General features: G+C 38.5%; 1 long non-coding RNA gene across 1 annotated transcript; it reads left to right on the plus strand.

Annotated features, from left to right (window-relative positions):
• Nucleotides 1-15,393: 15,393 nt before the first annotated feature.
• LOC131227979 (uncharacterized) lies at nucleotides 15,394-19,404 on the plus strand. Its single transcript, XR_009162656.1, has 3 exons — nucleotides 15,394-15,685; nucleotides 19,048-19,127; nucleotides 19,295-19,404. It is a non-coding gene; the product is annotated as an uncharacterized LOC131227979 (long non-coding RNA).
• Nucleotides 19,405-22,164: the final 2,760 nt, after the last annotated feature.

Here is a 22,164-nt window from a genome sequence, read left to right on the forward strand (position 1 = left end):
TATTTCCAAAGGATGGGAGGAATGACCCCATGAAATTAATGCCCCAGCAATCAAGTGCTTTAATGATGATGATGGGGTTTAGAGGCATCATATTTTGTTTAGATAGTCCTCCCAATTTCTGACAACGCTCGCATGCCTTGCGAAAGTTATGTTGTGTGTCATTGAACATAGTAGGCCAATAAAAGACGCACTGTAGAATTTTTGACGTGGTTTTCTTAGTCGAGAAATGGCCACCACATGCGTATGAATGACAAAAGAAATGACACTATGTTGTTCAAGAACGCTTCTCCTAATGATTTGATTTGGCCAATACTTGAATAAATATGGATCATCCCAGAAAAACTTACGAACATCGGCGAAGAACTTTTTATCTTGCATAGTCTAGTGAATATATGAGATCCCTGTGGCAAACGAATTAGCAATATCAGCATACTAAGGTAATTGGGAGACTTTAAAGTGTTGTTCGGTAGGGAACATGTCATTGATAGGTGTCGTCTCTAATCGAGGGATATGACTAAAATCCTTTACAAACTATCTATAAAATCCGGTGTGTCCTAAGAAGGATCGCACCTCGCTTACGCTCGTGGGTGGAGGTAGGTCAGAGATTAAATCAATTTTGGCTTTGTCTACCTCAATTCCATTGGACAATATAATATGTCCAAGGACTATTCCCTTTTGAACCATGAAATTGTTTTTTTTTTTTCAATTTAGCATAAGGTTTTTTTGTTAACATCTTTTCAGTACAAGTTTGAAATTGTTAAGCCATTCGCTAAAAGATGTACCAAAAACATAAATTGTCCATGAAAACCTCTAAGAATTCTGCCACTATGTTAGAGAAAATACTTAACATGCATCACAGAAATGTGGCGGGAGCATTACATAGTCCGAATGACATCCATCGATATACGAAAGTGCCAAAATGATATGTAAATGCAGTCTTCTCTTAGTCCTCAAGGGCTATCTTTATTCGATTATAGCTCAAATATCAGTCCGAAAAACAATAATAGGAATGACTGGCTAACCTTTCTAAAATCTGATCAACAAAGGGCAAAGGGAAGTGGTCTTTTCTTATGATAGTATTCAATATCTTGTAGTTAATGCACATTCTCTAACCAATAGTGACTCTAGTTGGCATGAGTTCATTATCTGCATTAGCTACAATGGTGATCCTAAACTTCTTGGGTACCACCTAAGTAGGACTCACCCATTGGCTATCGGATATAGGGTATATGATACCCACATCCAACAACTTTAAGACTTCAGCTTTAATCACTTCCATCATATTTATATTTAACCGGCGTTGTGATTGTCTAGAAATTTTTGCATTATCCTCGAGGTGAATGCAATGAGTACAAATCAAATGATTGATTCCTTTAAGGTCCGCGATTGTCCACCCAAGGGCTCCTTTGTGTTCCTTAAGAGTAGAAATAAGCATACTCTCTTATTCTTCATCCAAGTGGGAAGAATCACCATCGAATATATTTATCTTGACCCAAATAGGCATATTTAAGATCAGCGGGTAATAGTTTTAGGTCAAGCTTTGGTGCCTTGATACTAGATGGTATAGGATTTATTCTCATGTTGGGATAATTTTTCAAATTCTGGCATCCACCGGTTAGTTTCAAGTACCAGTGTAGCATCAAGCAAGGCATTCATATCCCTAATCATATCATTATCTAAATTAGTGGAGTGGGCCAAACACGTCTCTAGGGTGTCAGAGTATATTTTTAAAAATGACATATCTTCCACGAATGAATCAATCACATTTACTTCACGGGCATCATCAATATCCTCAGGTTGTTTGCATGTATTGAATATGTTCAGATCCAATGCCATGTTCCCAAAAGTTAATTTCATAATCCTATTGTCATGTTCCTGAAGGTTAAGTTCATAATCTCATCCCTACAATAAACGATGCCATTTGATGTTGCTAGGAATGACCGGCCAAGGATGATAGGAATTTAAGTGCTTCTATCAATGATAGGTTGCATATCTAAAACAATAAAATCTTCTCGATAATAGAATTTATCGACTTGGACTAACACGTCTTCTATCATTCCTCTAGGTATACGAATCGAACGATAAGAAAGTTGAAGTGTGGTCCTAGTGGGTTTTAATTCACCAAGGCTAAGTTATTAGTAAACCAAGAATGAAATTTGATTCACACTCGCCCCTAAGTCAAGTAGTGCGTGCTCAATCCGATTATCTCCAATCACACAAGTGATAGTTGGGCTACCAGGATCTTTATATTTCTAAGGCACATCTTGCTTGAGGATAACACTCACTTTCTCTGTCAGAAAAATTTTCTTTTGAATGTTTTGTCGTCTCTTAGTCGCACAGAGATCTTTCAAAAACTTGGCATATGACGGTATTTGTTTTATGGCATCCAATCGAGGGATGTTGATCTTCACCTATTTCAGAACCTCCAAGATATCCTGAGTTTTAGACAGAGGTTTTGGTGAAATCAACCTTTGAGGGAACGAAGCATCGGCTTGTACTGTTTTTCCTTTTCTTTCTCATGTGAAGCATCGCTAAGCTTGTAATCCTTCTTTAATTCCTTTGAGTCTTTAGGCTTCTCAGCCTTCTTTGTTATGCTTTTGTCAATTGTTTTTCCACTTCTGAGAGCAGTAATAGACTTTCTTATTCCACATGCTAATTTGAAGAACTTAGGTCACTTATCTCGCATTGTGGTTTCGGGTTAGGTAGAGGTTGGGATGGAAAAGTCCCTTTCTCCCTAACTATGTGTGACTCCAATCTTTGAATGGACTTGTGAAGGTCCTAAAATGCTTGTAATGTATTCCTTAGTCATTTAGGTAGCCCGAAAAAAAAAAAAGATACGAAGAGTTCGCATTAGAAGGAAGGTGCAATGTTCTTGATTGGAAACTTTTTCTTTTACCTTGGCTTCCTTTTCTTTATAAAAAGCCATAAGAAATGGAGGGGTTATGGTTGTCAAAAGGAGGCGGGGATGGGCATTGAAGGCTAGTGTGAATGATTTCACCAATGATAGGAAGGTCGATCATGGCACAAATATCCAAAATTGTGGGAATCATCGGCCGACATTGAAACTAGAAAACAATAGAACAATGGCTTAAAAAACAAATGGCCAAGACTAGAATAGAAGAATAGTTGGGAAGATGTGTGTGTGTAATTTAAATGAAATCATAAATCCTAGTGGTTTTTGATAGATTTTCAAGGGAAGCCTTCACTTGATTTAGCCAGTTAATCTAATCATTGTGGGGGTGCAGCCAAAGTTTGAATTTTTGGGCACCAAGTTTCCACAGTGACCAGTCAAGATGGCTAGCCTCAAGTAGAAGCTTCTCTTCTTAAAAAGAATGGAAGAGCCGAGAAAGAGGAGAGAGGTCATCAAAAAGGAAAGGGGGAAAAGTAGGTATGAGGACATGTCTATGATCAAAAGGGTTTTTTTTTTTTTTTTTTTTTTAAAAAGAGGTTTTAAGAGCAAATAATACATGGCTTGACACGGAAGCATGGAAATATTGAATGATAAGAGAAACCAAAGAGGGACTAGGCTCTTGGTATGGTGTAGATGTGTAATGCCTCGAATTTTAGGGGTCGAGTACACACTAGGTCCCCGACATTTCAAGTGTTACTTTTATCTTCTGGAAGCACAGTCCAATATCAAATTAAAATGGCATCAAACCAATTGTGAAGAACGAAACCAAATAGTATATTAAATCTGAAAGTAAAGTGGTAAGACAACAATCACACAACATGTCCATACAGTCATCCAACCAAACCATAAAGTCCATTCAGCTAGGGATATACATGTCCAAAATATACTCAATGTCTAATAAGTCTAAACAACTACTCCAACAATAACAATGAAGTGGAAGCATGCTAGAACTATGCCTGCTCATCAAAAATCTAAAAGTACAACACTTCTCTACTAAGTCCACATAAGCCTTATCTAAGATTGTGTCCTTGATGGCACATGCATCAATGACATTTGGGTGGCGTTTTAAAAAAACCATCCCAAGAGGGAGGGAATGATCAAATCACTAATACCATCCCCCAAGTTGCTCACAACATCAACACAATCAAGCATAGGTAGTTAAAGCATAACATAGCAACGGTTTTCTACTCTAGTTAATTAAATACAAGTATGTCATGATGTGTATGCATGTCCTGGGAAAGAACTGACAGTGATATGACTTGTTAGCAAAATCACTCGCAAATAATAGAACCGACAGTAGCAATGTACATAGAAACAACATTAATGTGGCTCGTCACCAACATTATCCGCAAAATGCCATAGTATGCATGCTTTAACTAAACATTTATTAATCCATTTACAAATAGCTATATTATGGAAGCTAGGATACCATGATTATATCATCAGTCAAATAAATCGGATCATGTGGCTCCTTGTCCATGTCTATAATCCACAATAGAATTTGTCACCTAAGATCAAATAAAAATAATCAATCCATGAAGGTACGCAATCATCACCTAAATATTTAATTTAACATAGTCTCATCACCTCTATTAAGGCTCACTGGACACCATGAGAGGCTTGACGCCTAGCATAGACTGACAACTCAGACATAGTGTCCCATACCACCATACTCGGACCATGAGACTTTATTTACATGATTGTATTATACGCTAACTGTTATAATCGTTGACTGCAAATCAAAGAAAATTGTAGTATCCTAAATTTAATAAGGTATTCTGCAACAAATAAACAATTGAACGATCATCACTAAATGGAACTTATCCGGTAGATAAAAGGAAAATTTGGAAAAATCGACATTAGGTGTAAAACAACTCGTGTTACCCTGACTACTGCCAGTCGATAATGTTCTGCCTCGGTCGACTAAATAAACCTGTGAAGGCCATTCGAAAGATAGGTTGTCCATTATTCAAAAAATTTCCAAAGCTTGATCCACAATAATCTAGATATATATTATAATGTACATGGTCATAAGCACATATCAACCTAAAACAACATGATAAGTCAATTGGGTTTATATACAAATACTTGACCATCAATCTAAGTAGATCCATCATAACAAGTAGCATAAATGAATTCCGATTTCATGACTCCATATAAATCAAACATATTAATAACTCGCCGGAACTTAACATAGGGATTTTATATAATAGAGCAATTTTAGCATTAGTAATATAGGCAATTTCATCAAAATCAAGAAATCACTAACTGAAACTATTAAGAGCTAATAGAGAAACTTATAAGGAATAGTCCTCACCTTTGGATGAGATCTTTAGATCTGATTGCACCTAAGGTTTTGAGATTTGATAATAATCTAAATCCCATAAACCAATTTTAAAGAAATTTCAATTAAGAACAAGAAAATTATAAACTAACTCCTTAATTATAATGTAGGGTAAAGATTTACCTCAAATTTCATGTAGGAGATGATTAGGTAGTGGATTTACAGCACTTCCCCCCTTCTAGAACAAAATCCCCAAATTCAAGCACTCTTCAACCTTGCTTAATAAGGAAGATTTCGTATGGGAAGGGGAACTACTCAAAAAAAGGTATTCATAGTCATATTTATGTACTTGGTTACCCTAAAAATGAGGCTAATGGTTTATTAATACAGTGGTAAGTTGATTTTGGCTTTTAAAGCCCACATTAGAGTGCACGAGTCAATCTAAGCCATGAAATGGTTACTTTAGGTGGTGATCTATGTAAGGCTATGTATGCTCTATAAATTGGATATGCTAATCGATAAATATGGTTAAGACATCGATTCAATGGTTGTTGATTGTTGATCAAGGTTGTGGTTATAGGAATATTCGAGAAACAATGGTTAAGGTTAATATCCTAGATTTGATGGAGAACCAATGGCCCAAATGTCTCAACATTGAATAAATCCGAATTAGTGTAACTAACTTTCATTTTTAGAAATATCTAGGAAACTTTCATTCTTTACAAGGGTTCTTCACGCGTTCTCATGTGCTTGGTTGCAACTCTAAGTTAAATGGTTTGGCATACAATCTCAGCCATCCAATCCATATGGAACGTCAAGCCCATTAAGACCTATTTTTATACAGCTTCTTGGTTGATTGCCCACTAATGAGCGATCTAGAGTTTGTTTGGTAATTTGGTTGTTTCTAGGGTAATTTAGGAAGTGAGATTTCTTGTGTATGAATGTTAGGGTTTGGATGATCTAAGTATATTGTTTGGTCTTCACTGGATTAGTGAAAATGGTGATTTGGCCCCGATTATTCTAAACCAATGATTTTTAGGTCATAAGGGTAATTAGGTCAATTCGGGTTATGTACACAGGATAATCCAAATCTAATCTATTAGTTATGCTAATATTAGGTGGATATTCATTAAACTATGGTTATTCTAATTAATCGATGGTGGGTTACCTATATCTTGGCCCTCGATGAATAGGTCACAGGGATAGGCCTAAGATTTAGTCAAGCGTGCATATTCGATAACTTCCAAAGGATATTTAATCAAATTTGTATGGTTCTTTAATGGTAATACACGCACATTGTAACATCCTTATGTTACCATTTTTGTAACATCCCGAATTTTCACAGCCCAAGAATTCTGGGTGTTAATAATTAAAACTTGGATGCATCAAAATCGCACCTTTTTTTTTTAACCACATCTAGTTACATTTACAAAGGTAACCATTCACGAGAGTAAAATTAACTATATTTATTATTCCATTAGAGTATGTAAAAGAATTCAACAAATTATCAGATGCCCTCTCAATGGAAGCTTATTATATTATCAAAGTTGGAAGCGAAAAATAAATGAAACTAATAGTGCACTATTCTTCTTATCTATTTGAACCCGTCTTCCATAGAACGGTCATCGTCCTTTACATCAATCAGTAATTCACCTACAATGTCTATACAGTTGGAGAGGGTCAACGCCCTACTCATAGTGGTGGTTGTCCTTTAAAGTTTACAAAGATTCAAGTGATTCATAAGAATAATAAAAGTGTTTCGATACATCTCGTACTCTATAAATACAAGTGGTATCGGTATGCACAAACATTCTATATGATATGTATGCTTAAAAAAGTATGTGCGGTCCATCACACTCTACGACCATGATCACAATGTGAAAAGTAGTTTAAAGATATCCAACTTACCATATTCTCATACTACGGAGATTCGTCGGCGTGTCCAACGTTATCGTAGATTTATACGAACATCTCAAGGCGACACAACAATGTGATTGAGGGATTTACGTGACACAATGTGTTCATGGAGCGCCTATTTGCAATATCCAATCCTGAGAAGTGATGTAACATGTATGATGATTTACTTATATTGATTGTGCACCACTCACCAACTCACGGGATTACGTGCCGACCAATAGGGTCGCTACCCAAAACGCATTACGTCCACGATATTATATTGATCACTAGGAGTGAGATTTTCAATGTCATACTTGCGTGTATGATAATAATGCAATGGTGTGAATTATGTAACATTAATTCATATAGTGAAGATAAACAATAAATAAAATGTGGAACATGTGAGAAATATTTAATCAATTAAATTGTAAAATTTAAAGGAAAAACCCTCACCTTAGAGTCGAATCATGCCCCTGTACTGTTAGATTTTTATGTACGTACTTTAGGATTGGATTCTAAACATGATTACATGGATTATATAGTTAGATCACAACACTAAATATAAAGATTTAGGTTAGATCTAGTCTAAGATTTACTATTACATCTATATAGGAAGACATAAAATTAGATGGAGTATGGGTAGCAACTTACCTCATTTGGCGTATCGTATAAACCTAATGCAGACTCGAAATCTAGCGAAAACACTTACTGACTTACTCGGTTCTGTTGGGTTTCCATGCAACTTACAATGCTTGTAATTTGAACTTAGAATTTGAATGCAATTTAAAAGTTTTTTCCTTTAATCAATAAGGATCTAAACCATTGGCTTACCTCAGCTTAGCCAGGGGTCGGGTCTTGACTCATCTACTAGCCTCGATGGTGAGTTGTGGCGATCTGGCGATGCTAAAGGCTTCTTCCTCTTTCTCTCTATCTCTCATTCTCTCTCTCTCTTCGGTTGGTTGTGGATGTTCTAATAATTTTAGAGAGGGATTTTATATCCTTTTAACGTCCCCAGGTTTCCCTCTAAGTAGCCGTGTAGCGTTGGGTCACGCTGTGCGCAAACGAGTGTGGTGGAAGTTATTGGTTGTTGTTTAGATGTCTTCTCTTATGATGGATCTGGCCAACGTGTTAGGAGGTTTTGAGGGGTCCACCTAGTGGCTGCTTTTTATTTCCAAATTGTGAGATTTTAAGATCACACGATCGACATTAAATCGGAGAAGATGATAAGTGCTTTAATGTCTTTCTTCAAACCATTTCTCGTGGAGGGTTCAGATTGATCAAGTGATGCTCCCTGGCCAATGAAATTAAAGGTTTGGAGGTCTTTGCTTGGTGGTTTACGCGGAAGAAGCTTCCGCACAGTGCGGCCTAGTTCCGGGAAGAACGGTGGAGATATCGTGTTAAACTTAATGTTCCTGACTCCTATCCTTGTTAGAAGGAATCGGAATCCTTACAGGAATGTACGAACAGCTTGGATTAGTCATAGCAGCCTGTTCAAATTAGGTGTAGTGCTAGCTTTGCGTGGGAGAGTTTCTAGGTTTGTTGCCACTCGTAAGCGTAGAAAAAACCATTTTGAATGTTATGCATTGCATGGTTTACAGTGGGTGGAATATACGTAAACGAAAGGTCGTGATCTTCTTATTACACGGTCTGAATGGTGTAGATTTGGTTGGAAAGTTCTGAGTTGGGTTAGCATGGATTCAACTATCGAGCAGGAGCGAAAACAAGAAGTTTCTGGTGTAATGGGATTCCCATCTTCCTCAATCTTTCCTGCTAGAGTCGGAATTCCTCAGTTTGAGGTTTGGATGGTCTAGATTGGCAGGATGGTTGGAGGTTTGTCGTGGGAGGGCTCTTTTTAGCTTTCGTGTGTTATCCGAACTTGGTTACAGCAAGCGGACGCTTTGAATTTTATTTATTCTGTTATGCGTGATAGGTGGGGTTCACTTGGGATATTCATTAGCGAAATCAATTCCCTTCACCGTTTTCATAGGGTCTGGTTAGGCCATAGGCCAAAAGATGCAGCAAATCCAAGTCTCTGGTGGGCCACAACACGTGATAAGTGGGTGCTTCCCAACTGTTAAACATCGCTTGAAGTAACTTTGTCACATGATTGATTGTAGCATAAGGTGGGGCCCACATAAATGTTTCTTTGGAGATCCGCTCCATCTATCCAGTTTGTTATGCCATTTTAGGATGAGGCACTACACCAAAATCGTGAAATTAGAATGGATAGGATTTTGGTTTAAAACGGTTTTAAGCCATTCCTAATTTGGAACGGTAACCGTTTTAAAATTTGTAACTGTTTTATTGGCCAACATTGCTATTTCCACTTTTTTGTTAATGTGTCCCACTTGAGTTTTGGATATTCCTATTTTTTAAAATTTTATATTATTGTTATATTTTAAAATAGATAGACGGTGTGGATTTGATTAAGAGCTTCTCGGTGTACCCCACACTTGCCTAACGGCTCAATAATATCTACATGCCCCAACCCATGGAATCCATTTTCTCCCATTTGCTGCGCTGAAAATGCCCTAACCCTCATATTCTCTCTCTCTCTCTCTCTCTCTCTCTCTCACACACACACACACACACACACATTCTCTCTTTTCGTCTCTCTCGTGATCTACAACCATCTGGCGGTGGGATGATAGTGGCACACTTCCACCAACTTCGAAATTTCATAGGTAATTCTCCTATTCATCTTCTCTATCTTCTTCTTAAGGATTAACCATTACGGTTTAATAATTTCAGAGAATTGTAAGATTTGAAATTTCAAATCCCTCATTGAGGATTCTTGAAATTTCAATCCGCAATTGGGCTTTTCAAAATTGATTCTAATTGTGGATTGTTGAAATTTGAAATCCCTAATTGTGAATTTTTTGAAATTGTTAATCCCTAATTGCATTGTGGATTTGGTATGAAATTGTTTAATCTAGAATTTCACAGCACCTAATTGCTGCCTAGTTAGAGTACTTAGTCCCTAATTGGATATTTTGAAAAATTTTGCTAAAAAAATTTCTAATCGTGTATTTGTCCATTGTGCTTCCCTAATCGGAAGTGGCAACGATGGCGATAGGATGGAGTGATGCAATTAGGGGTGTACACGAGTCAATTCGAGTCGAACTGGGCTCAACCCGGCCCGACCCAGTCACCAGCCACACCTAGCCCGAACCCGGCCCAGCTCGGTCATCGGGCCAACGTGTCCAGCCCGAACTCGGCCCAATCAGCAATCGAGCGAGTTCAGGCCAGTTTCGAACCTTACAACAAGTTCATGGGAAGGGCTTTGGCAGGTAATCCGCGTCCTATTATAAGGCCATCAATCAACAGTTTAGATAGTTGAACTATAGACTCCACAAAAAATCTAACTAGTCAGGACATTATAATTTCTTTTTGTATTTGGATGAATCTACGCCGTTCAAGTTATACGTCTATGAGGTGGATGAGTCACTGTCACTTCAAAGATGGATGGTGAACTATCCCATAAAGGTAAAGGGGAAAGGGACGGGTAGGGTTTTGAATACACAAACACACACACACACACACACACACACACACACACACACACACCACTTGACCAAATCGGGCCGAGTCGGGTTTCGGGCCAGGTCGGGCCGAACTGGGACCTACCCGAACTCAGTTTTGGGCTAAAGAAAATGGCCCGTCCCGACCTGAACTTAGTTCCGGGTCGGGCCGAGTCGAGCTTTTTCAGGCCGAGTTGAGCGAGTTAACCGGGCTAGCCCGGTTCGTGTACAGCCCTAGATGCAATACCACCAAGCTTTCGAAACAGAGTAACCAACTCAAAAAACCCTTCACACAGGAGGAATTGTAGGGTCCTGATGCATTACATGGGGCCATGATACGATCATCCTGACCGTTGATGCAATGGGACCGATCAGCCCTAAAATGGACCACCTTAAAAGATCCGAACCGTTATATCCCACCTAGGAAATGTTTAGGGGCATTCCCATATAGATCAACTGCCTGGATCATCGAACCATGGGCCCCACAAGTAGCAACAAATTCAAACCTGGGAAACTTATAAGGCATCTCCATCCACGGTGGGTCCATTAGATTAACGGTTTGGATCATTGAATCATGGTTCCACGTATACCAAATGTGCTCTTCCTGACACTATTCATGTCCTGGTGCATCAGGACCTTAGAACTACACAGACGGACATGAGGATAAGGGGATTTACTTGATACTCTGGACAATGTAAGGGTTGATACTCAGGCACTCTGAAATCCTATGAATCACATAGATTAACTCCGATCAAACCATCAAGATTTCAGTAAATACTGTACAAAATTCATCATATTGAAATCAGATTTGTTAAATAATCTTTTACTATGATCTACATATACTTGTTTGCTGAATTCAGACCAATGGATTGTTTCGTCTCAACCATCCAATAAAGGTTCAAAAATCGGCTGGTTAAATAACCGAATGTGTATAGCATCTTAGTTTATGATCCATTGAAAGTACGAAATACCAATTGGACAGTTTAACATTTTGTTAGTTGTCTGTAATATGTACATTTATCAGGAAAGAGGATCTGGCACCATGACATTAGCAGTGCCATTGCCAGTAGTTGATCACTGCTATGATAATAATCATGTTTTAACAACGAACACTGGCATGGATTAATCATGAACAATGAACATGTCCCTTAACTACGATGATGCCTGGCCAACAAAGACTACTACAAATCGCACTGAAAGTCCGAATTTCCACTTAACGTTCAATCCTGATGAAAAACAGTAATAAACATATCGTGCAGAACTGATGTCTGAAGAAATCCGCTAACAGCAAAGCTGAAAGGTGAAGTCCAAACCACACAGGTGTAGCTACACTCAATCTGAATCTTTCATAAAGAAAAGAACCCTATGTTTGGATTAGGTTGGCAATGATGATTGTTAAATAGACAACTCCATGATTTCTAGTGAAACGTTCACTGGCAATGCTCTCCTTAGATTGGGCTACACTTGAATTGGGATATTTTGGATGGTGCACATTATTGTTTTTATGGATCGGATCCGCCACATTTTTGGTTCGTCTAATAATAATGTTGGTATGCATCTCTATCGGACGGGTTGGATGTGAGACACATACCACGTAGGCCCCATAACTTTTGATTTTCCACTTTGTTGTAAAGAAAAAGGCAAAGGATAGCAGTAATGTAATTTCTCCTCTTGAAAAGCACTTCCCTAGAATATCGATCACTGGAGGCACTATTTGGTAAAATCCAATTCCTTTAGGAATCTTGCTTTGTCGGAAAAATCCCTTATTATTGAATAATATCGCCTTATCTTTTTCAAGTTAATTGAGAAATGGTGTGAAGCAATGGCTGGGGAGCTTCTGAAGGCGATCATAATAGACTAGGATCTGAAAATGATGAAAGCTTCGTGTTTTTAAATGCTTATTATTAGTATTGTATTTGGCATATTTTGCAGCAGGTTCCTAAAAGGTCGTTCCTGTTGCTTTCAAAGATGAGTTTAATGAATTTCATGATCATATCAGCTGGGGCCACTAATTTGGCTTTGAATGATCCGGTGAAGAAAGGGGAGTCTTGCAGATCGACATATTTTTCCTCTTCATCTGATTATTTAGTTACTCCCTGTCTCTATGTTTTTCTTTCATCTTTGTTTGTTTTAGGCTTTTCAAGAGCCCTTTGCAATTCACTTACTTGAGAAGGGAACACAGGTTAGCTTCTTCTTCCATATCACAGGATTGTACCAATAAGGAAAAAAAAAAAAAAAAAAAAACAGAAAAGAAAAGAAAAACCAACTAATTGTGCAGCCCACTGTTCTCAAGTCACAAGACCAAGATCAGATTGGTTGAAATCCTAACCTCTGATTCGTGGACACTTGTTTCTTGGCCTTAGCACCATGATCTAATGCACATTTGCATTGCATGGAGTTTGGTAACACATTGATTAATCAAAATCAAATAACTAATCAACCACCTCATGGATAGGCCTCTCTCTTGTGATGAGGTGGAACACGTGTCAAATATCCAGAAGATGAAACACGTGTTAGAGATCCAACCCACTCATCAGGTAGTGCACAGCGTGAACGTGCCATGATACAAAATCAGGGTAGTAACTGACAAGTTTGTGGTTAAATTGTTATTCTAAACCTTCATTTATTTTTTTTAATATGATGTGGCCCAACTGAGGTGTGAAATTGCCTGACTTTCATGTCAAAAGATCTAAACAATGACTTGTGCACGTGAGCATGGAATTAGCAGATCTCCAAAATAGGATAGGTGGATACTTGGGATTTGTTTAACTCTGAAATAGGAAGTTTTGGTTTGACAAGACTTATTTGCTAAATGGTTGGTGACATACTTTTACTGATTGTTGTTTAAATAGGAGACTACGAGGACTCTTATTCCATCACGCAGTAGGAACCATGGTCTATGCCTATCACATATTTTGTTTTGTCAGAAAAAACTAAGAAATGGAGTAAAATATTGTGGGGCCTGTATGGTGTGCATATGAAATCCAACCCATCCAACAGGTGTATCCCACCATGATGATTGGATGACCCAAATATCGGGCTGATCCAATCATAAATGAGGCCTCACATGAATTCAGAAAATTCTGGCCGGTGGATATTGTTTTCTATGTTGTGGCTACAAAAGGATCAGCCTGATTTTTGGGTCATCTTATCCTCATGGTAGTGTTCACCTATTGGATGGGTTGGATTTAATTAGTTACCATGCGGGGCGCACAATGCTCGGTTCTATAAGCTTTTAGAGAAAACTAGGCAAAGGGCATTTTAGTAATTCCCAAAGAAATTTGCAAGAGGATAGATGGGATGATGCCAAGGGGTGGATTTTTTATTTATTTTTTCATAAATTTGTATGGGCATCTCACTAAGGGGTAATTTGTCATAGATTTATAAGAGCAATTTAGTCAAGTAAGTTTGCAGTTTTGCACAGCAAGTTGGTAATATTCTGTGTCTTTCTCTGTCTCATGTGCTGACATTGGCAAGCCTTTGATGGGGACATCACGCGCATACGTGCACTCATGCTGTCGCCCCTACGCACGTACATATGTAGAAGGAGGACCCCCACCATTGATCTGGCTCGATGAGGACGTCTAGGGAGGGCCTCCTAACTAGAAGTCAAGTTTTGGTTCAAAAAAGTGGTCCGATAGTTAAGAAAAGCCCACCATGAGATCTCATGATCGTGGCCTACTCATCGGATTGGTTTTATATTTTAGATTTTGCTTATTGCTATTATTTAAAATATCGTGAACGCTTTAGATTTCCTTATTTGGTTTTTATTTTAGTTTACTTCATCACCAAGTAATAGGTGTCGCACATGGTGCGAGTTTTTGGGTATAGGGTTCTCCCTATAAATAGGCACCCCTTGTAGTTCTTTTCATTCATTGAAGTTAATAAAAAATTCCTGCTTTATTTTTCTGCTCTCTTCGTGAGTTGTGGAAGAATTCAAAAGTGGGTGTGAAGCCTTCCCTTTTCGAAGGGCTAACTACCGTGATGCGAAGCCACATCGATCCCAATTCACCCCCATCTTCCATCATCTTTTTTTCCATCTTCCCCCACTATCCGTACTTCGAAATTTTCCTTTTGTTGCATCAGATTTCTTCATTACAGCGGGTTTCCAGATTTCGGCCCACAAGCAAGCTGAAACTTCGGTGGAGCACCACGCACAAACTGTACATCGGATCGAGCTGAGATTTGGGAGTTTTGGAGTCTATCTTTAGCCGACCAGGGCCAAGGTAGCCTTTTTCTGAATAATGGGCCCCACACACGAGCGGCCGGGATCACACGCATGTCCGTCTAGGCCATTGTTACTGTCCACACGCGGGATCATCTTTTAGCTCAGGTTTTTATCCTCTTTTATCCTCTCATAGCGGTTTTTCATGAATCCTAACCCTAGGTTACATGATCCCTAATTGATTTGCCCATTTTTATCACCTTAGGGTTCCTTGAATTGAAATTAGGAAATCCCTTGGATTAGGGACTGATTTTTATGCATGAGTAGTTGATTTTATTTCCCTTTGACATCGTTTGGTTTATAATTTTTATTGGTCCAGTCCTAGCCTGTGTCGGCTTGGACCCGCATAGATTCCCCTTTTTAATTGAATGTTTGGATTTCTATGTGGGACGTGGAATTTGTGTGATTGTTTCTAAATTGGTAAGATCTAAGCCTGAAATCTTGCATATCATATTTAATTTTCCATGTCCTGCATCAACCTTGCTGTTGTTTTTTATGTATTTTGGTTATTTGGTGATCGCATTGTACTAAAAGTTTTACAAAGAGATCATTAGACCCTTCTTTATATGTGTTTTCAGTTTTTGGATCTTTTTAGATTTGATTCTTTCTTTAGTATTCTCTTGTATTCTGATTGTGCAATGCTCAGAATCTGTGACTGCATTGTTGGAAAGTCTTACATAAAGAGCACAAAGGCCTCTATTTTTGCTCTATCTTTGTCTTCTTTATGAAGCTAACATTCCACTCTTAAAAAATTACATAAATGTTTGATTCTATTTTGCAGGATATTGAGGAATTGCAATCTTTCTGGACCAATCCCTTCATATGTAAATGAAAACCTTGAAAACCTTGTGAGTCCATCTTTTTCTTTTTAAAGATTAGATAAAATTGTTCTTTGCCAGATTTTAGGCTTCTTATTTGCACTCTTCATTGATGTTTTTTTTTTTTTTGGAAGGATTTATTTTCACGTTTCAGTTGGTTAATGGGTTATAAGATGACTTTGTCTCACGGAAAGAAAGTTGTTTTCTTTTTTGCCTGATGATCTTGAGTTCTGAGTCCCTTGATTGGCACCACTAACTGGTTTCCTTAACTGCAACTTCCCTTCCTAAAAGAAACAAGACAAAGGATGGATTATCTCATCATCAGCTAAGTCTTATCCCAACTAATTGGGGTCGGCTAAAGGTTGGATTGTTTATACCATATATAAAGAAAATACTTGAGTCGTTGCTTTCCAAAATTGTCAATATACAAATTTCCCACTATTTAATTTCAGCTTCGTTTAACCCATGGACAGTATTCTAAAAAGGGAATTTACTATGGTTTCCTAAAATAGGTGGAAAGCATCTACCAGTAGGTTCATTCTTGAGAAGACATGTTTACTGAATGAACAAATGGGAAATAAACAAATTTAAGTCTTGCCACTTATTCTACATTTGTTGGTCCATTTTTATTCTTTTATAACTCAATGAATTGGACTCTGCAACTTTTATCTGTATTTTTTTCCTTAAGTTATTTTCGTTGGAGATTGTGGTGGAACGAATGATAAAAAAACCACTATGAATGTAGGGTTGGAGAATTAAGAACACACAAGATTAGAAGGAACAAAAAGAATTCTCTTCAGCGACAAAGGTGGAACTAATTTCAACCATGAGATGACACACCTTCAGGAAAACTCTTCCGTTTCTAACACACGGTGGCCAAAACAGGAAAAGTTACATTCTCAACCCATACCTGCAGGCCATGCATATGCGTATGCCAAACATGCTCTATCAACACTTCCTCTCTAACAACAGGATCCTTACTAAGAAAAGCATAGAATGAACTGACCGAAAAAACGCTTGCCTTATCAAATCTCCAAAGCAAGCTATCCGAGGAAGAGAGATCCGGGTGGCAAAGATGAAGGTGGTCAAGGAGAGCAACAAATTCGTCAACCGCCTCATCTTGAAGGTATCTTCTACATTGAGCTTCCCAAACTATCTCACCCACAATGATAGAGAAGCAGCCAGAGACGACGATGGAAGGGTTCAGAGCGAGACAGAACATCGGCGGGAAAACAGTTTTAAGGGGGACACTCCCACCCAAACATCTTCCCAAAAGCAAATTTTCTCGCCATTCCCAAAAGAAAAACCGATTCTTTCTAAGAAAGCTGATCTTACAGAAAGCACGCCTTTCCATAATGCTGACGATCTATAAATGGTGGTATCTCTAGTCCACCAGCCTTTCCATAATGCCGACGATCTATAAATGGTGGTAGCTTACAGAAAGCTTGCATTTCCATAATGCCGATGATCGAAGGCAGTTAGCTCTTTTATTAGAAGGTTTGTCAATCAGTCATTTATCATGGCTTAAAAGATTTGCAATGAAGACAAGATTCTCTCACCTTCAATATGCAAACGATACCTTTGTTTGTGAAAGCATCAGGTCATTTATTGGATGCCATTTTCTACTTAGATTGAAAGAATAACTGAGCAGTAAATTAATCATTCAAAGAGCAAAGAAAGTGGGTTCTACTTGGTGATGTGGGTTATTAAAGTTGTTCTTATATATATATATATATATATATATATATAGAGAGAGAGAGAGAGAGAGAGAGAGAGAGAGAGAGAGAGAGAGAGAGAGAGAGAGAGAGAGAGAGAGAGTGTCACAACAAAAGGCAGATCATTTCAGCCTATTTAATCTTACAAGGGAAGAATGCACATGACCAGAAAATGCAGTAATCATGATGAAACCTTTATCCTTTTAGCCTCTGAGAAAGAAAGACGGGCTACATCTAGACTAAAAAGTGAGCTAGAACAAACAAAAATAGATGCAGTGAAAGGTTACCTTCAACCTGCCCAAGGGATCTCCATGTAGGATATCGGTGCCAGCATTGTACACCACCAACTCAGGATCAAACTTATGTGCGGCAACCTAGGATTCAAGTTTAGAACTTACATGAACAATTAATGGTTTCGAGGCTACAACTAATGCTGTCAAGTTGAATAATTTCCCCAATAATAGTATGAAATTCCAATAAGCATTTCCATCAATTGAGAACCAATAGCTCACTACATAATGCTGAGAAAATAAGAGCTGAAAGAAAAACCCTAATGACATTAGCATATAATTATAAATGCTGTTTCAAAGCAAGTGTGGAGTGCTACTAATTTGGAGAGATCTGACATAAATAAAGTCTTCTGTGGGTACGAGAGCATAATCAAGTTCTCAAATCTGCACTTGATTGAGAAAGATCTTAATGGCATTAGTGCTAACATGGAATGCATATGCAAGTCTGGGCCATTAATTAGGTGATGCCGATAGTGAACATCACCTCGTCAATAAATCAGAATGGTCAACGCATCAGATGGGCCACCTGTGCATGAGAAAAATGGACGGTTAGAAAATCATATGGGTCATAGTTTTCCAATTTTACGTCATTTGGTAGATTGCTTATCCTCGCCTAGTTGGTTCTACAGTTCTGTTAACATTCAAACAGGTTCTAATGGGTCCGTAGAAATAGAGAGGGTCACCGATGTGGCACACTTGTATCTTCAATTGGCATAGCTGGTAATGTTATTTAAACTGTGGATGCTTTTTTGCACTAGACCACCATATGAGTGGGCCAGTCTGATTTTTTTTTTTTTTTTGCATATGCTCTTCTTCCATATGATTGTTTGCTCTGTAACATGTGTTCCTTTTGGTGGCAATATTCTAATCTTTTCTTGTTAGCAGAGAACATTGATGAACCAAGAAGTCTGAACTGTGCAATTAGTCCAAACCTTCAAGCCAATATTAAATGAAAATGGTGATTTCATATCTAGGATAAAATCTGTTTTGCATTTGTAATTTGTCAACAATCTCACAAGTTCTCATTTTATTGGAACCTGAACCAAGTGGAAGTTCATAACCATCCACTCTTTGGCATCTTTTACAGACTAATGCTGTAATTTTTTGCCGTAACCGTTTACTCAAGGGACATTGATCGAAAGATCAGGAACCTCTCTATCAGAGGGCATCTTCCATCCACACTGAGATTCATTGGATTTATAGTGTGGATTATCACTTGCCCCATTTGGATGGAATGAGTGCATCATCACGGTTTTTGCATTTATGTATTTCTATTTTGTTGATGAATTACTTTACCATGAATAATTGCACATCATTTTTAGGCTTTAAGCATAGATTTAATTTGTACTCTCTAGATTTTATAGGTGATGCTGCTTGCACATTTTAGGCGATTGATGAGAGAGTTTACACATATGCATGACCAAGCTGCTCATCCAACCTGATTCTTGGACCAAGCATAAGTTGTGGGTAAGTTTTACTAACATGTGTGTGAAGCATTGTCCGACCAAATGCTGCCACATGCACCAATGTAGTGTAAGGTTGTGAGATAAAAGCTTTCCATTAAGTGGGTCACACTTTTTAGAACTTTTAGCTTAAAAAATCAAGTGTTTCCTTCCTTAATTGTCTATTTGCAGCCAACCAACCCAAGGATGAAGATTGCTCGATCAAAGGAAATCTCAAGGATACCTAAAAGAAGTAACAGAAAATGGGGAGGTCAAGGTTCAAACCACCTTGAGAACTAGCAGATGATAGAAGACAGAACTGTGCCCTCAATTGCAAGATGTTTTCCAAGTAGACATTTCCTTCAACACTGCATTTGAAATGTTTCAAGCCAACGATTGAAGCTATATGATACCATGAATGCAGCCTGCAACTTACATAAGCTGAGAGTGCTTTTCTGAGGTAAAAAGTAGTACATTTGAGAATTTTTAAGATGTAACAAGAGGCATGTACAAATAGCTGAGGTTAGAGCCTTGTATAGGCATGATTGGTGAAAGACCCCAAATAGCTGGGGCAAGGTTATGATGATGATGATACGATGATTGAGATGCATGTGCAAAATATTAATGTTCAATCTTGTCACACGAGGAGAGAAAGGATAGGACATTGATTATATTTCTTAAATCCTCCCTTTGAAATGTTTCAAGACAAGGACCGAAGCTATAGGATGTTAAGAATGCTTTTCTCAAGGGAAAAGTACAATTCTCAAGAATTTTTAAGATGTAACAAGTGACATGTAAAAATAACCAAGAATATGGCCTTGGATAGGAATGATTGGTAAAATACCCTAAATAGCTAGGGCAAGGTTATGGTGATGATGACATGAAAATTGAGAGGCATGTGCAAAATACTATTATACAATCTTTTGGGTAGAAGGACACAAAAGGATAGGATATTATTCTATTTCTTAAGTTATCCTTTGGGAAATTTTTATTAACTTTTTCCATTGGAGTTTTATATTCACATCCATTGATTCCTTGTCCTCACCAACTTTTGAGTCCAGTTTTCTATCTGTTATTATTTTCGGATTTATTGTGCAAACTTATGTGGGTATTTTTTGTAAAGCGCATTCAGAGGATTCCTAGTGCATGTTTTGCCAAATCACTTCAATCTCATTGGAAACGCTTAAAATGAAGTTTAGAACATTACTATGTTTCTAATTCACCCATAATTAGAGCCTATTCAACTCGTTGAGTCCATTCAGTCTCTTAAGACTTGACTTGGTTGTTGGTGGTCTTCAATGATTATACTTTTAATTCATGCATGCCTGGGTGTGTCAATGATGGGAAAGCCTTGACTATCAGATGCCGTGCTCACACCTTTTCACACATTGGTAAAATTGTGAGAATTTTATTTTATTTTATTTTATTTTTTGTTCAAGCTGCACTACTGGTTTCCATTCTGCTATTTATTTGTTTCTTCCATTTCTTGATTTATTTTGTGGAAAGCAAGGTCTGGAGTTATATGAGAGTTTTTTGTTCTTTCTGAACTAGTTGCGTTACTGTCCGTCAGATGACTTAATTGGTTTACAAGTACCTCCTTATTTTGTTTCGTAATGCTCCAGTAGAAGTATGGGCTATGACAAAGAGTCTCATTATGGCAATAATGTGGGATCCCAGTCTTTTGTAACACCGCTCGTGTTCACACGTGTCCCAACTTGCACCGTTGATAGACCATACACTGCACCCCAATGCACCTAGCAAACACACCTAAGTTATTTGTTCCATATGACCTCGAGACCTCTATCATATAGACCACGTCATCCCTGCAGTCATAATGGTAAAAACCGCATGTCAATCTGACACTCGAGCACGAAGATATACTCAATTCATCAAAACCATCAAATTGTCTAAATTTGTGCGGTCCACTTGCTGCAGGGCACACCTGAGTGGGGCCACACCCAGCACACTCTCCCAGGAAGTCGTCCCCCTCATTGCATGCATTTATTGCATTTTCTCCTCCCAAGTGTCATTACTGTTTATTTTTGAAAATTGCATTTACTTTCTCGTTTTGGTTAAAAACATAATTAATGCATTTTGAAATCCCACAACCATCATAACTCCCGCCATGCCTCTTCACTTCCCAAACATCCCAATCACTCCATTGCTAGAAAAAGAAAAGGAAAATGATGGAGGGAGAGAGAGGCATCCCTCCATGGACGCCCTCTCCCCTTGCTCATCCATGCCTCACCCTTTTCTTCTCCCCTTCCTTCCTTCCTTCGCCCAAACACCCCCCTAACCTCCATCAAAGTGAGATAGAGTGGGGCCAAGGTTGTTGAGAAGTGGAGCCACATCTGGGGCCGCGCACGACCAGTCGTGGCCCCTGCTCGACCAGTCGTGGAGCCCACTCGACCTGTCATGACCAGTCGTGGACTGGCACGACTCGAACTCCAGCGAGCATCAATTTTTTGGGTCTGAGGTGCTCGATTGGTCATGGGCCATGCACGACCGGTCGTGGGGTCCGCTCGACCGGTCGTGGTACGCAAATTCGTTTCCGAATCTGATGCGGACTGCGGATTTCTGTGTCGCCTTTCGCAAGGGTGCGGAAGGGAAGTGGCCAAAACTATAAATTGGGGTCCCTAGGGCTATTCTAGGGTTAAGGTGAATATTGGGATATATTTCTAAGGTGTGGGCAAGGGATTTTCTCTGTACTTCTAAGGGAGAGGTTAGTATATTGCCTTGTAATCTTCGTTCTTCATAGTGGAAGTTTGCATCCGTAGTTTTTTACCCTAGATTGGGGTTTTTCCACATATATCTTGTCTTGTGGTTTATTTTGGATTGCTTTGATCTGTTTCTAGTTTATATTTCTTCCTGTTTATCGTTTGTGGGTGAGGCTTGAGAATGGATCTAGGCTCACTGCGTTGTTGGCGTACTGCGCAACAACTGGTATCAGAGCTATTGGTTTTAGTTCTTTTGGGAGCGATGACGGAAGAAGGGAAAACTAGAGTTGAGAAGTTTGATGGTTTAAACTTTGTCTTCTGGAAGATGTAGATGGAGGATTATCT

Source organism: Magnolia sinica, chromosome 15, assembly GCF_029962835.1.
Source record: "Magnolia sinica isolate HGM2019 chromosome 15, MsV1, whole genome shotgun sequence".
Taxonomy (NCBI): domain Eukaryota; kingdom Viridiplantae; phylum Streptophyta; class Magnoliopsida; order Magnoliales; family Magnoliaceae; genus Magnolia; species Magnolia sinica.